Genomic DNA, 15,710 nt, shown 5'->3' on the forward strand with positions numbered 1-15,710 from the left:
ATTTCATAATCAATTACAGCAAACTTTTTTTTCCATTTGGGATAAGGTCCATTTAACACGGGTGATCCAATCAGGTCCACCTGTTAGTTTTGTAAGCAGATATGATTGGATGGTTCATGTATTCCTGTGAACAGACTTGTGTCCATTTACACCTGGCTATCTTCAATCCAGTCTGCTAAAAAAATGGAAGGGGATCTGTTCCCCTCCAGTTAGGCGGATTAGAGGGCAGTCCATTTACACCTGACCTGTCATCCGCCCACGCTGCTCTGATCAGCAGGGGATCAGTGGACAGATCCCCTGCTGAGGAAAGTGGAGTCTGTCCTGTGTAAAAGGGGCCTAAAGGTTTTACAAAAATAAAAAAAGTTGATCATTTTAACCACCCCTGCCCGTGCTAAATGGTTTGTCTCATACCTGTAAACTGATACATTCTGCTGGAGAGTTTGTGCTTTTATAAAACTACAGGCTTGCTGGCTGGATTACCAGATGAAAGTAGAAGAAACAAAGCCTAGAAAAGAAAACAAATGCAGTCATCACATCTAAGAATTGGTAAGCTGCAATATACTAAATGTTTACTTTTGTGTTTTAATACTTCTTTAAAGCCAAACTCCAGCTAACACTTTGTAAGTAGTTACAGCAACAGTTTATTTTCTCATTCTTGGATAAAGATTTGACAAAAAAAGCTGCCCATTGTAAGTACCCCTGTGTTAAATGGTCTGTGTCAACACTCTTAACAGATGTTTTTTCTGGACAGCTTGGTCTGTTAAAGGAAGTTGAAAAAACACAGACTTAATGAGTAGATCACCAGTTGAAAATGAAAGGAAAAAAAGCCTAAAACAAGAAGCAAACACCACATCTAAAAATCCGTAATTTGCTATATAAAAGTTTTTGGGAGGGTCTAATACAACCTTAAATACAGCCATCAGGTCTGCTTATGTCACAGAAAATACTTTAAATCAGGGGTGTCAAACTGGTGGCCCTCCAGCTGTTGCAAAACTACAAGTCCCATCATGCCCCTGCCTTTGGGAGTCATGCTTGTAACTGTCAATCTTGCAACAGCTGGAGGGCCGCCAGTTTGACACCTGTGCTTTAAATAGTTAACAACATTTCCCAAATTCGCCACTTCTGCTGTTCCCTCGCATCCCTCTGTTATTCCCCCTTGAAAGGCCAATATCTTGGTAATTAGCTGCATTGCCCAGCTGTGATCTGGAAGAAAGAGAAGTGTTAGCATGTACATTGCTATTGCCTGTTGTGGTCTTTGCACTGCTTATTCCTCTTTCATATAAGTAAAGCTAGCCGCCCTTTAATCACATCCCAATGGGAGACTGCAGATAACTAGAAGAACCACATCTTAGCAAATTTCTACCTGTGAAGATCATGTAATTCAAGGCCGGAGACTGGTCCCACGGGCTGGCCTGTCCACCATGTGCCCGGGAAACATTTGCAAGAAAGACTGATCACCTGCTGAGGAGATAAACTGCATGTCATTAGCGTTCTCGAATAGCGGTGTTTAGGTATAACTTCACTCTCGGAGGATAAGACATCAAGTACAGGATCACTGGAGCATGGTATGGTATGGTCCGGCTTTTAAAGTATAATTAAACCTTCCAAATAAAAAACTTGAGTCTGTAAATAAACATATGCAATGACAATCAATCCTTTTTTGTGGCTTTCAAACATACTTTGTGGCACAGGAACTTGTAGATCCCAATATACACTATACTTTAGCAGTCCTAACACTGGGGTCATTTTTGGTAAACAAAAGTAAGTTGAACATGCCAGTGAGCCTCAGCAGATCATTGTACTGCAGCAACCTTGGACAACAATGCTCTTCCATAGACATATGGCAAAAGCAGCTTTGTCACCTTAGGAAGAAAAGGCTAATACTAGCACGATCACCAGATCTACCTTGGCCAGTAAGGTTAGGCTGGGATGGTTCTGCAGCCAAATTCTAATAGAGATCTAATGCTGACCATAGGTTGATCTTTACAAAAACAAAACAAAAAGATTCCGCCAACCACACAAGCAAGGTGGATGGAGGAATCCTTTTCGCTGTGCTGTTGTATTCTGACAGTGGGGACTCACTACTGTCAGACCAATAGGCTGCAGCCTCTGATTGAGAAAAGCTTTCCAACAGCGCTGTTCAGCAGAAGTTGATCATTAGATTTTGTCAAAAAGGGGTGCGGCCACACATGGATCAAAATTTGGATGGTCCTGCTAAACTGACCGAGTTTCAGTCCATATATGACCAGTTTTAAGGTGATCAATCAGGACAACATACTTTAAAAACCAAGATACAATAGCATTTCAAGGGAGTGCATTGTTTACTTGCCATTTGGGGTGAGGAAGGCAATTTCCATTTTAACCACTTACCCTCCAGAGGATTTATCCCCCTTTCTGAACAGGCCATTTTTTGAGATACGGCGTTGCGTTACTTTAACTGACAATTGCGCGATCATGCAACGCTGCACTCAAATAAAATTTATGTCCTTTTTTCCCCACAAATAGAGCTTTTGGTGATATTGGGTCGCCTGTGCTTTTTTATTTTTTGCGCTATAAAAGAAAAAAGACCGACAATTTTGAGAATATTTTTGACTTTTTACTATTAAACATGTCCAGTAAAAAAATTTTAAAAATCACATTTTGTCATAAATTTAGGCCAAAATGTATTCTGCAACGTCTTTGCTAATATAAATCCAAATACGTGAAATGAATTGGTTTACATAAAAATGTTATAGTGTTTACAAATGGTGGTATATATACTGGAATTTTTTTTTATACTAGTATTGGCGACGATTAGCGACTTATAGAGGGACTGTGGCAGGCATTCTGACACTGGGGGGAAACTAACTAACTGTCGCTGACGTCCCCAGTGACACCAATACAGTGATCAGTGCTAATAAAAAGCACTGACACTGTACTAATGGCACTGGACAGGAAGGGGTGAAGATCTGGGGGGACCAAAGGGTTAACTGTGTGACGTGTGCTGTTTCACTGTGTGCTGTGTGTGTGCTATGCGGAGCCATACAAAGAAATGTGCAGGAGCTGACAGGGGAGAGATCTGTATTGTTTACATACAGGTCTCCCCCCCCCCCCCCCCCCGTTCCCGTGATACACAGAGATTCAGTGATTGACAGCCAAAGCCGCCAATAGTGCCCCCCACCTGGAAATACAAACTCATGTATATATACGTGATTTTTGCGCACTCCAGTCGCCCCGTGACAGTGATTTTGGCGGTGGGAAAGCCGTTAAATAAGCATTTTCTAAACACTTTAGTTGAAACCCAATCATTACAATCTCATAAACTTTATTATGCTAATGTAGTTACTAAAATTGTTTCCAATCTTTTCAAAACCGGTATGCAGCTTTTATTAAACCCTTCCCGCCTAAGGGTAAAACAAATTTTAATGCCTAAGGAAAATTTAGCAACCTTGACATGTGTTAGTAAAACCGTAGATATCATCACAACTACTTTGTACATCCAGGTGAATTATACCGCGTTTTTTTCAGGACAAATTGGGCTTGCATTTGGTGGTAAATGGTATTGGATATCTCCTGATTTTTTTCCTCTTATCAAAAGAAAACTGGCCCAAAATAGAAAAAAAACAACTTTCTTTTACATTTAGCTGTGTGTTTCTTGTTACTACCATAACCTACCACCAAAGAACAACCCAAAATAATTGTTCCTAACGATTGCAGGGATACCACATATGTGTATGTTATTTGTTGTTTGTACCTGTAGTACAGCCCAGAAACAATAGTGTGCATTTTGCTTTTTTTGACCCTGAGCCTGACCTTCAACCCTGATCGTGACCCAAACACTCCCCCTGGCACTGAACTAGATCAAACCATGATCTAGGTATATTTCTTTATTTTTAATTTTTTAATGTATATATTTATTTATTTATTTACACATAGTTGTTTTTTTTTTTCTTTTTTTTTTTTGCAAGGAGAGGGAGAGATTCAAGGGATGGGCTTCACAGTGACTGATCACTGTGATAGCCAATCAGAGACTATCACAGTGATCATGTGACCAGGAATCAGGAGTTCCTGGTCCGGATCATTAGAATGGGACCTAGGGCTCTCAGTGACATCCTGGTCTTTGTGCTGGGAGCGTGCCATGCAGCCATGCCACGGAAAAAAGCCCAGTTCTGTGGGGTCGCATATTTGTGTGGCGTCACTTTGTGATCCTACCGTGAAGGCCCTTGTTCAGGCACTTCCTGTTGTTGGGTGATAATGCCTCCCAGTTGTGCAATCATGTTGTCACCAAGTAGGGACTACAAGCAGCCATGCCTACACACACTGATCCACCCTTGTTACTATCAGGAGGTGCAACTGACACTGGAATATATATGTAGTCAGGGTGTGGTTGAAAGAGGCTGAAGGAGACCATCAGCAATAAGGTGTAAAAAAGAATGTAAAAAAAGTTTCAATTTATTTTTACAAAGACATAAAACCATAACAATTGTATATGATACAATGTTCTTCAGCAAACAAAATGCTGACCAGTTAGCCCCGGTTCACACTGGTGCAACTTGCCATGTGCCTTGCGACACATAGAGATGCATGACAAGTGAAAACACATTCATTTCAATGGCTGGCACTCCAATCAATTCGACTCAAGTCACAACAACCTTTAAAAAGCTTCCTGGCCACTTGACTATGGTTAAAATAAATTATACTGGAGTATGGTGAACGACAAACCTACCTGCATCCTTCACATCCTTCCATGGATTCAATACTTGGCTGTTCCTTAACGAGTCCTTGGTTGACCCTCTTCTACTTTTGCTTCTCTCTTCTTCTAATATTTTCTTGTTTTATTACTTTCTTTTCTTGGTCTCCTTCTTATCATTTGGTGTACTTACAGTATTTGTTTCCATTTGGCTGCATCTGTGGATGTGCTTAATTTATCTTGGATATTTGGCTTTCTTTTGGTCCTTCCCCCTACTCCTTCCTATTTCCCAACAAGTTACTAATCCAATGACACTTATAGGCACAGAGGCCATACTGTTCTTATGATCTATTTTGGTATATAATGGATTAGTGTCATATGATTCAAATCAATGATTCACTCTATATTATACTCAAATGATAACCTGAGAGAAACCTGTGTTTTATTATATTGAGTTTTTTTTTGTTCTTGTACTTTTGATATCTTTAATAAAAAGATTGATGCGGTTTCAATGTGACTTGAGCCCCATAGGCTCTAATGTCTCACGCAAGTTGCACTGCATAGTCGCACTGGAAATCACACGACAATGGGGGTCACAGTAGTAGTTATAGGGTTCGTTCGTCTTTTCCAAAAACTGCCTATGCAGATAAGGGGTGTCTGTAGATAAAAACAAACTGTGCAGCTCTGACTAAAGCTGAACAATGCTCTTGTTATAGGTGTAGGCCATTTACATACCTCATGAAGCCTGACTGGGATACTCCCAGGATGTTGCATAGTGAGGCCTAGTCATTACTGCTCACCTCTACCATCACAGGAGTGAGCTTTCAGACATGGAGCTCATAGATACTGCATCAGAGGAGGAAGAGAGCATGTAAAGACGTTTGAATCGGAGAACAAGCTCACTCCTGTGATGTTGGAGGTGAGTATTATGGACTAGGCCTCACTTAGCAACATCTTGGGAGTATTCCAGTCAGGCTTCATAAGGTACATACCTGGCCTACACCTACACTCACCGGCCACTTTATTTGGTACACCTGTTCAATTGCTTGGTAACACAAATTGCTAATTAGCCAATCACATGGCAGCAACTCAGTGCATTTAGGTATCTAGATGTGGTGAAGACGACTTGCTGAAGTTCAAACCGAGCATCAGAATGGGGAAGAAAAGAAATTTAACTGACTTTGAATGTGGTGTGGATGTTGGCGCCAGAAGGGCTGGTCTGAATATTTCAAAAACTTCTGATCTACTGGGATTATTACGCACAAGCATCTCTAGGGTTTACAGAGAATGGTCCAAAAAGAGAAAATATCCATTGAGCGATCTGTTGTGTGGACGAAAATGCCTTGTTGATGTCAGAGGTCAGAGGAGAATGCGCTTTCGAATTCAGCTGCGACATTCAGATGGTAGGGTTAGAATTTTGCGTAAACAACACGAAAGCATGGATCCATCCTGCCTTTTATCAATGGTTCAGGCTGGTGGTGGTGGTCTGATGATGTGGGGGAGATTTTCTTGGCACTAGCAATGTGTACCTAATAAAGCAGCTGGTGAGTGTATAACAAGGGCATTATTAAACTTTAGTCAGAGCTGCACAGTTTGCTTTTATCTACAAACATCCCTTACCTGCATAGGCAGTTTTTTTTTTTGTAAAGGTGAACTAAGCCTTTAAAATATCTCATGATATTGCTTCTATCTCATCTTCTAGGTGCTGCAGATCAGCAGTTGACTGATGTGGTATTTCTCGATCTTAAAGGAATGTTGTTTTACAACTATAGAATGTGTTCTAATCAGTGACATTTTTTGTTAAAAAAAAGTTGAATTTATTTTTGTACATAGGCAGTTAAGCTGATGCTTCTGATGCCTGTACATCACTTATACATCTATATGCTGAACACACAAGAGCCATGGATTTGTACATTTCCTTTGCAGAATAATTAGTGCCGGTTTTTCTTCTGCAGATCTTGATATATAAAGTCTGGAAGGTTAATGCAGTTTGTTTGTGATGGAGGAGACATTTTCTAAATCAAAGCGCAGACAAAAGCAACAACTTCTCGTTCTCCGGAGTTACCTTAGAAAATATCAAATAATTGCAGCAGAGTCTAAAATACACAATAAAAGCATTACTATATAGTAAACTATATGGCTTTAGCCCTCCTTGGGAACAAAAAATATATATTATGCCCACATCTCCCTTCATATATTAATGAGGGGTTTCATGTTTCTACAACTGCTTCCAAATTGGCGAGCCAGCCAGGTTTGCCTGAGTTGGAGTCTTTCACATTCTTGTACAAGAGTCTGTATTAAAGAGAAGCCGATTCTTGTTTGAGTCGGTGAAGGGACTCCAGCCAACAACCTTTTGTTTAGCACTCAAACTAAATGTGGAAAACAAGGACTAGCCTGCTGGAGAAACTACATGTTTATTTTTGATACTAGATAAATGTGAACTCCAGTTTATTTTCACTATAGTGTCTGCAGCCTTCAGTTGATTTATTTTTTATTGTAGACTACAGGTCTGTTTTACATGAATTGTTACTGAACAACACCTCCTCCAGTCAATACTTGATGATGTGGTGATATACTATGCACTGTACCATAGAATACATGACTTTTTTTAAAGGAATACTGCATATTCTGTACTATGAGGCTTGTCAAGTTTTAACATGTTTTATTAATATAGAAGGTCAAATAAATGGAGGTAATTTCTTTTGTGTTAAAGTGGTTGTAAACCTCAGACATGAAATATGAACAAAGCATATCCCTCTATAGTGTGTACTTGTCTCAATCTAGAGCGCTAAGTGTCATTTCTGTCTGCTGCCTCATTCCTCTGCTATAAGCATGAGCCTCTTCTGACGAGTTTTTGTGACACCAAGAGAAAAATGGTGACAGAGGAGGGTACAGCCTGTGAATGACAGCCTCAACTCTGTTCCTGTGAGCTGTGTGGAGGGGGGGGTGTCCCTTTCCTCCAATCAGATCTCAGAGCTCTCCTTACTGATGTAACTCCAGCTTCCCGCCCAAGAATCCTTGCTATCAGAATACAATAGAACAGCAGAGATCTCTATACAGATCATTTGTGCCAATGCACAAATCTTTGCGGTTTTTTTTTTCCGTTCAACCCACTGGTTAAACGAAAGCAAAAACTATTCATGTATACCGTGCTATAGGTCCAAATTTCACAGTAGGAATCCTCCAAGGAAGCAACCACATCAGTTCCATTTGGGGGTTAGAAGGCATTAGGAACCTGGGGGTCTTAGTAGATCACAGGCTCAGCAATGGCATGCAATGCCAAGTTGCAGCAAGCCGACTATTAGCATGCATTAAAAAGGGTATTTACTCAAGAGATAGAACTATAATCCTGCCACTTTACAAAACTCTGGTTCAGGCCCATCTTGGGCATGCTGTCCAGTTCAGGTTGTCAGTTCTCAGGAAGGATGGATGTGTTAGAACTGGAGATAGTCCAGAGATAGGCGACAAAGCTAATAAGGGGACTGGAGGACCTCAGTTATGTTAGACCGGTAAGGTTTTGTCAGCGGGAAGCGTTGATTAAAAATAAAGTGGGAAGTGTTTAAAAAAAAACTCTTAGATGGGCATTTTAGTGAATGCACCTACAGGGGTTAGACAAAAAAACGCAAACACTACATGAGTTGCAGGTGTGAAACTGACCATATTTTTCGCATTGAAAGCGGAGGTGATGTAACATTGTTTTGCTTCTGCTGTGTGATGAGACACCTAGATAACAGGTGAGAAACCTCATCATTCACTGCGTGCACTTATAGTAATACGGAGTCATGTCAGAGCTTACTGAGCTTCAAAGAGTGCAAATTGTTGGTGCCCGCTTAGCTGGTGCCTCTGTGACTGAAGTTGCCAATTTATTTGTGGTCTCACGAGGTACAGTATCAAAGGTTATGGCGGCATATACAGTTTGCGGGAAACATTGTCTGATAAGCATAAGCATGGTCGACATGGTCAGCTGGTCAAAAGAGACAAAAGGACATTGTTCAGGATTGTTACCTGGAATAAGAAAACAACTGCTGCAAAAGTGACTGCAGAGCTCAATCTCAGTCTTCATAGCAGAGGAACAAGGCAACAGACAGAAATGATACTTGGATTGAGACAAGTACACACTAAAGAGGGATATGCTCTGTGCATATTTCATGTCTGAGGTTTACAACCACTTTAAGCTGGCCATAGATGGACAGAATTTCAAATGACATTTTTAGGAAGACTTACGAAAACTCATACATACATTTTAGGAACATTCTTAGAACATTTGGATTCAAAAGATTTCATTTCCTTTTAAATTTGAATTTGGAATAAACTGACTTTACCAAACAGAAAACACATAAACTGTAAAGTTGGCCATAGATTTGTAGAATTTCAATCAAAAATATGAAAGTTGTGAGAATTTTCATAGGACCTTTACCTAAGAATTTTCTAAAAATCTATGGCCAGCTGTTTGGCTATGTTAGTGTGCAAAGTGAATCTGAACGGAAGAGACTGGTTCATTATAAGCAGTTGGTACACTCTCAGCATTCCATTGAGAAAATCTGCAGAGTCTGCTTCCCTTTAGAAGTGAGTAAAGCAGACCATAGATGGGTCGAAAATTGGCCGATTTTTCAGCCGACAAAAATATGAAAGTTGTGAGAATTTTCATAGGACTTTACCTAAGAATTTTCTAAAAATCTATGGCCAGCTGTTTGGCTATGTTAGTGTGCAAAGTGAATCTGAATGGAAGAGACTGGATCATTATAAGCAGTTGGTACACTGTCAGCATTCCATTGAGAAAATCTGCAGAGTCTGCTTCCCTTTAGAAGTGAGTAAAGCAGGCCATAGATGGGTCGAAAATCGGACGATTTTCAGCCGAAAAAAAATCTGTTGACTTTCGCACCGTTAATGGGTTAATTGGTCGGCCGTTTTTCTGAATTTTGGCACATTTTTTTAATCGGTAAAGTTGGAAAAAAATCGGGCGATTTTGCTGATCGGCCGATTTTCGCGACAATGATGGGGAAATCGGCCGATCTTTTTACCGATAAAAAATCTGCACATGAGCCGTGACCTGCAAGAAAAAGAAGAAAAAGAAGGAGAAGAAGAAGAATTGCAGTCCGCTATTATATTTGACATGAAAAAGTATTGCGGTTGCAACAATGTATCTATTTGTATCCGAATAAAACCATCTGTATCCAAAATGGATACAAATAGATACAATGTTGCTTTTTAATGTCAAATATAATAGTGGACCAATTTTTTTTACTGTTGGTAACGTCGGCCTATTGAACGACCGATTTTTCTTTCTTTCTTTTTTTTAATTTGGCCGCTTTTTGACCCATCTATGGCCTGCATCACTCTTTGGAAGTATCTCACCAAAAATGAAAATTGTGATGCAGAGAATGCCTAAAACCTGACTTGTACCTTAGTGCAGACTTGGAAAATCAGCGAGCCAATCACACAAGCAGGACATGACACTTATAGGGTGGTCCATACACAAACAGTGTACACAATGCCTCCAGGTTGCTATACTGCATTTATAGAAAAAGGACAGGGCAGCAGATTGAAGAGAAAAGGTAATTGTTTTAATAACATTCAATTACAATACAGCTTGTGTAGCAATTTTATTTGCTATATTTTTTTTTATTTGCTATTATTTTCCCACAAATGTGGAGTTACCCTTTAAAATCCTGCTATTGCAATGCATTGGGGTGCCATCCAAGAATTTCATTGCACTTAGAGGAGGTGCATTGCCATGCATGGCACATAATACACGTCTCCACATTGCACAAGTGTGAATATGCCGTGAATATTTCTTGGAAAAGATAGGACAGAAGGGATTGCCAGAGTACTGTAATCTCTGTGAGAGGTAATAAATACCTGGAATTGTTGCACTTACACATAGATTTGCATGCATGCTTGCTAATTAGCGCACTTAACATAAAAAAATGTGTCTATTGCTAGAACCACTTTAAACCTCCTCTGTTGTAAAATGGAATGGTTCCAGCCTCTTACCTGTACATCTGACTGATTTCTGGGGTTTATCATTACAGCAGTAAATGGAGGGTCTTCTAAATATAGAAATGGTTTATTGCTCGGAGACTGATACAGGTGCAGCAGCTCTCAGAGTTGCAGTGGGATTCCATGAAGACAATTACAAAGATGTTCTAGGTATGAAGTGAGGGAAAGGAATGCAACTATTGTGCTGAAAGAGATTCTTAAATAGCAGCGGTGGTGGTACACTTCTCTCTGGGTGCTACATGTCAGGCAATGGCATCTCGGTGGAGGGCCGTGTGAGAGTAGGTTCATTCTAGTGACAGCTAACAGGCACTAGAGGAACTATGAATAGAGCAGAGTCTTGATTAGAAGCTGTGATGATTTTTTTATACGTGAACGTCCATGGGAAAGATGGAAAAAGACATAAAAGGCCTTCATCCCTGAACACACAGGGCCCAAAACACCGGTACCACTCGGTACAGCATTCAGCTCCATCTAGCCGCAGCCTTCCATAGACTTTGACAGGCTGCATGCTGGGTACCTGCTCAAAATCGCATGCTTTCCTGACATGCCCAGAAGCCTGCTGCCATTTTAATGGCACTCCCATGTATCTGCAAATGGGCACGTTTGTGCGCGTACCAAACTGCAGCACCATGCAGTTCGGTGTGGAGTATTTTCAGAAAAATCTGGAACTTCTATCAGGTGTTTCTCTTATGTAGCCTATTGAAATGAATGAGCTGCCCTACACACAGTGCATGGGAATATACCAAAAACACAAAGACATGCCCCTGTGCTTGGTGGCACCTGTGAGTGTCTAGCAGGATGTCCCAGAACAAAGCCTTCATGGCAAGATCAACAGGTATTATTTGAATGAAAGCTGTGGATTAAAAAAAATATCTTTTAAATTTATGAAAAAAAACTTTAACCTCCTTGGTGGTATTCCCGAATGTAGCTTGGGGTAAAGTTTCAGTACCAAAAGCGGTAACCCCAAGCTACACTTGGGCTTACCATGCGGAGCTGCTCCAGGATCTGTTCTTATCTTACCTTGTCCTGCGCTCCCGCGATGTTCTCCGGCGGATGCTTGCCTCTGTCTTCTGGGTTGCGGGACGTACGAGGGACGGAACTGGCGGGAAATTTGAAAATGACAAAAAGTGACATTCACTAAATACACTAAAATCACATAGTAAAACATTACTGTATCAAACAATTTCACATACATTTTGTCCTGTGCCCTGCCTGCATTTTTACTGTTGTTTCTGCCTGGAAACTGAGAAACGTCCATGGCATCCAAAAAGTGTCCCTTTAGGTCAAAATCGGTTTTAGACCAGCTGGAGAACAGCGATAGTAAATTAGAACCACTTGCAGAATTGAGTGATAATGATTCGTGGGGAAATTCGTCATCAGACACTGAAAATGATTTTGCGACTTTGCTCAGTGATGTGCGAACTTGGCGCTATATTTCAAATTTCAGTGTTTTTGGTTTGATTACATTATTGAATTAAATTTATTATAATTATTATATTATTATTATTTTGTATGATTATTTATTAAAATATATTTTATGATTTCGTGTTTCAAATTTTATCATACCCGGGATGTTTACTAGACTCTTGTTCGGACAGATTTCAGTGAGTTATTCCTAAAAATTACAGGCCTACAATATAAAAAATACATATTTCCATGAAAAAAAATGTACCGCTTTGAGCACAGAAATATGGACATAATCAGACCGCTAGGGAGGTTAATACATTATTTTCAATAAAGTCCTCAGGATCCTGCATTACCATGGAGAGAAGAATGGGAATGTGCCAAAAACGTGGAAACACTCCCCCGTGCTTGGTTGTACCTGTAAGTGTGGACGAAGCTTAACAGTGCCAGAACAAAGCCTTTGTGGCAAGATCACCAAGTATTATTTTAATGAAAGCTGTGGATTAAAAAAAAAATCTTTTAAATTTATAAAAAAACTTTAATAATTTGTTTTGAATAAAGTCCTGAAGACCTGGCCTTACCATGAAAAATAAATGTAATGATAATTGCATCCCTTACCCTTTGGATAGATATGTAACACATTTTCAAACATTTTTTATTCCATCACCTTTATTTTTTTTATGTTGTTCAGTTTTCATATCCAGGTCTGCAAAAATCTGCGGCTTTGCCTAATTGGTGCGATGCCTGTACCCAGACAAGCGTGCACTTACAACCTCCGAATAGCTGGCACTGCGAGATAGATAAGAGTTCTCTTATTTATGTACTATACATGCGCTAGCAAAAAGTCTCCTTTGATGTTTCTCAGCACCAAAGCAAATATATTCAGATACCTTTTCTCCTCGAGTTTAAATGCAGCTGTTGTAACAATATTGATTTTGAAAAAAAAAAAAAAATCATTTCCCTCTGTATCTAGCTTGCTCGATCTCTTTGTAATATCCGGATTTACAACTATGGAGCCAGGATGCAAATAAATTCAACTTTTTCCTATCTGCATTAGTTGCTGCTATTTATATAAAGAAGATGAGCCAAGCTGGCGTGATTAAATAAAAAGAAAATTGCTTTGCACCGAGCCGGCCAATAATCAAAAATATTTTTGAAGTGACAAGCAGAAGTGAAAAAAAAAAACCTTCTAGGTGAACTATATGTTTTGCAAAGACTTTCAGAGTTTTTATTGAAGATTCTTATCTAATCCTGTTCTGAAATAATTGACACAATTCTTACCGTGTCTGGGCAGCACAGCTCTGGTTACAGCTTATGGCTTACAGCATCTTGACCAGAACAATGTCTGAATGGAGTTGCATGCTTTCCCCGTGCTTGCATAGGTTTACTCAAGGTGTCCTGGTTTCCTCTCACACGCCAAAGACATGCAAGAAGGTTAATTGGCTCCTGTCCAAACCGGCCCTAGTATGTGCTTTCACATTCTGCATGCTGGCCCCAAGGTCATGCAAATAGAGGAGGATTGCTAAAAGACCTGGCAACCTACTTCATAAAATTTTGCCAAGAGAAGTATATGAAAAAGGCTCTCAAGCGTATAAGTGGTGCCCATTGAATCGCTGAGTGTTAAATATATCAAAAAAGTATATAACCGAGCGCAAATATTTATATGTGTATACAGGCAGCTGCTAGCACCTCAGGGCATAAGTAATGGTCCCAATAGAAATGTGTATATGAATAAAGTGCAGCGCTATAAACAAACAAATAATATGAAAATATATATATGATAATTCTTATAAAATATAATTCAGAGCAATAAAGTGCTATTAAGTGCAATTGTGCATATAAGTGAATCAATAAATGTCCGTAATATATCTCAAATCACATCAGCAAAAAATGAGCAGTAGTAGTCTTTAGGTTAATCCGCAATATATCCAAGTGAAAAAAGTGCAGATGTGAATATATTCACAAAGGGAATCCACAACCTTTGTTGGGTGTACACTCACCAGAAATTATATGTAAGCAGCCATTGCTTACAATCTGTCACATCTGGGTGCAGGAACAGAGAAGCAGCCTAGGGGTTAATCCTCCAGCATCATCCATATACAGGTGGGTGAGTATCCCTTGTCCTGGGAAAGATAGCCGAACCTCTGCTCCAGTAGGCTCCTATGTGCTGCTGCTAGACCAGTCCCAGCAGCCTCTCCTCATCTGCACCCCAGTGATCCAAGGTCCTCTGATGTCATAAAGACCAATGTAGGGTCAATTAGGAGGATGCTGAGGAACAAGTCCACTGCTGGAGCATAAGGGTTTTAAAGTGCTATTCAACTCCAGTTTGTAAATGTTGAAAACAGATCATAATGGGAGTATTGATTGTAACTACTTTAAGTCCGGGCCATTTCTGGCACTTTTCATTCACATGTAACAATTATTATTATTTTTTTTGCTAGAAACTGAATTAGAACCCCCAAACATTATATATTTTTTTAAAGCAGAGTCCCTAGAGAATAAATTGGTGGGTTTTGAAATGTTTATGTCACACAGTATTTGCACAGCGTTTTTTCAAAAGCAATTGTATGGGTAAATATACACTTTTTTGAATTTTATTGCAAAGAAACACAATACATAACTCATTTTTATGTAAAATATAAAAGATGATGTTACACCGAGTAAATATAAACCAAACATGTCACACTTTAAAATTGTGCATGCCCGTGCAATGGCAACAAACAGCGCACATTTTACTATCCATAGGCAACGCTTTAAATGCCTTTACAGGTTACCACTTTAGATTTACAGAGGAGGCCTGGTGCTAAAATTACTGCTCATGATCTTGTGTTTGTAGTGATACCTCACATGTGTGGGTCGATCGCTGTTTGCATGCATGCTGGACCGATGCATGCATTTGCCTTTGAGCGATAGCACTGGTGGATGGGGGTGATTTAAATTTTAGTTAAATTATTTATTTTTATTTTTAATACTGTTTCTTTAATTTTTTTTTTTGATCACTATTATTGCTGTCACAAGGAATGTAAACATCCTTGTGACAGCAATAGGCATGTGAGAGGTACTCTCTAGGGAGGGATCTGGGGTTTGTAAGACCCCAAATCCCTCCTCTGCACTTAAAAGCATTCAAAAAGACCCAAGATCGGTGTTTCTGAATGCTTTTATTTTAAAAAAATGGCATGGTTTGTCATGTCAGGTCATTGCTTCCGGTTTACTGTAACAAAGAGCCAATCAAAGCCGATCCCGGATTTGTTTGGCTGTCCGGCCAGTCAACGCATACACTGACTGGTCTCTCGGGTCTCCCGGTGGGTCAGGAGAGCCTGAGAGAACGCCGGAAGGCTGCGGGAGGGGGGACGTCCCCTCCCACTGCTTGTAATATCAATTGAGTGGTTGGAATGCCGCTTTGATTGCTATTACAAGAGAACTGACACCGGCAGCGGCAGACATCACTCCAGTATAACTACCAAAAGTCCAGCGACCTACCGGTACGTCGCTGGACAAGACGTAGTTGAGCAGGCTGCTAGCAGGCTTCAGCAGACTTGTTTAAAGTGGCCGTCAACATTCCCATTAGGATCTGTGTTCAGCATTTGGAAACTGAAGCTGAATGGTACTATAAAACTTCTCCAGGACTTCCCCCATC

The 15,710-nt window shown here is 40.0% G+C and overlaps 1 protein-coding gene across 3 annotated transcripts in view; it reads left to right on the forward strand.

Moving 5' to 3' along the window:
- The window catches only part of KLHL29 (kelch like family member 29), a 1,282,993-nt gene that overhangs the window by 293,924 nt on the left and 973,359 nt on the right, over positions 1-15,710 (forward strand). The gene's annotated exons all lie outside the window — the stretch shown is intronic.

This window comes from Staurois parvus, unplaced genomic scaffold, assembly GCF_062004578.1.
Source record: "Staurois parvus isolate SC_StPar_1 unplaced genomic scaffold, SC_StPar_1.0 ptg000886l, whole genome shotgun sequence".
In the NCBI taxonomy this organism is placed as follows: Eukaryota; Metazoa; Chordata; class Amphibia; order Anura; family Ranidae; genus Staurois; species Staurois parvus.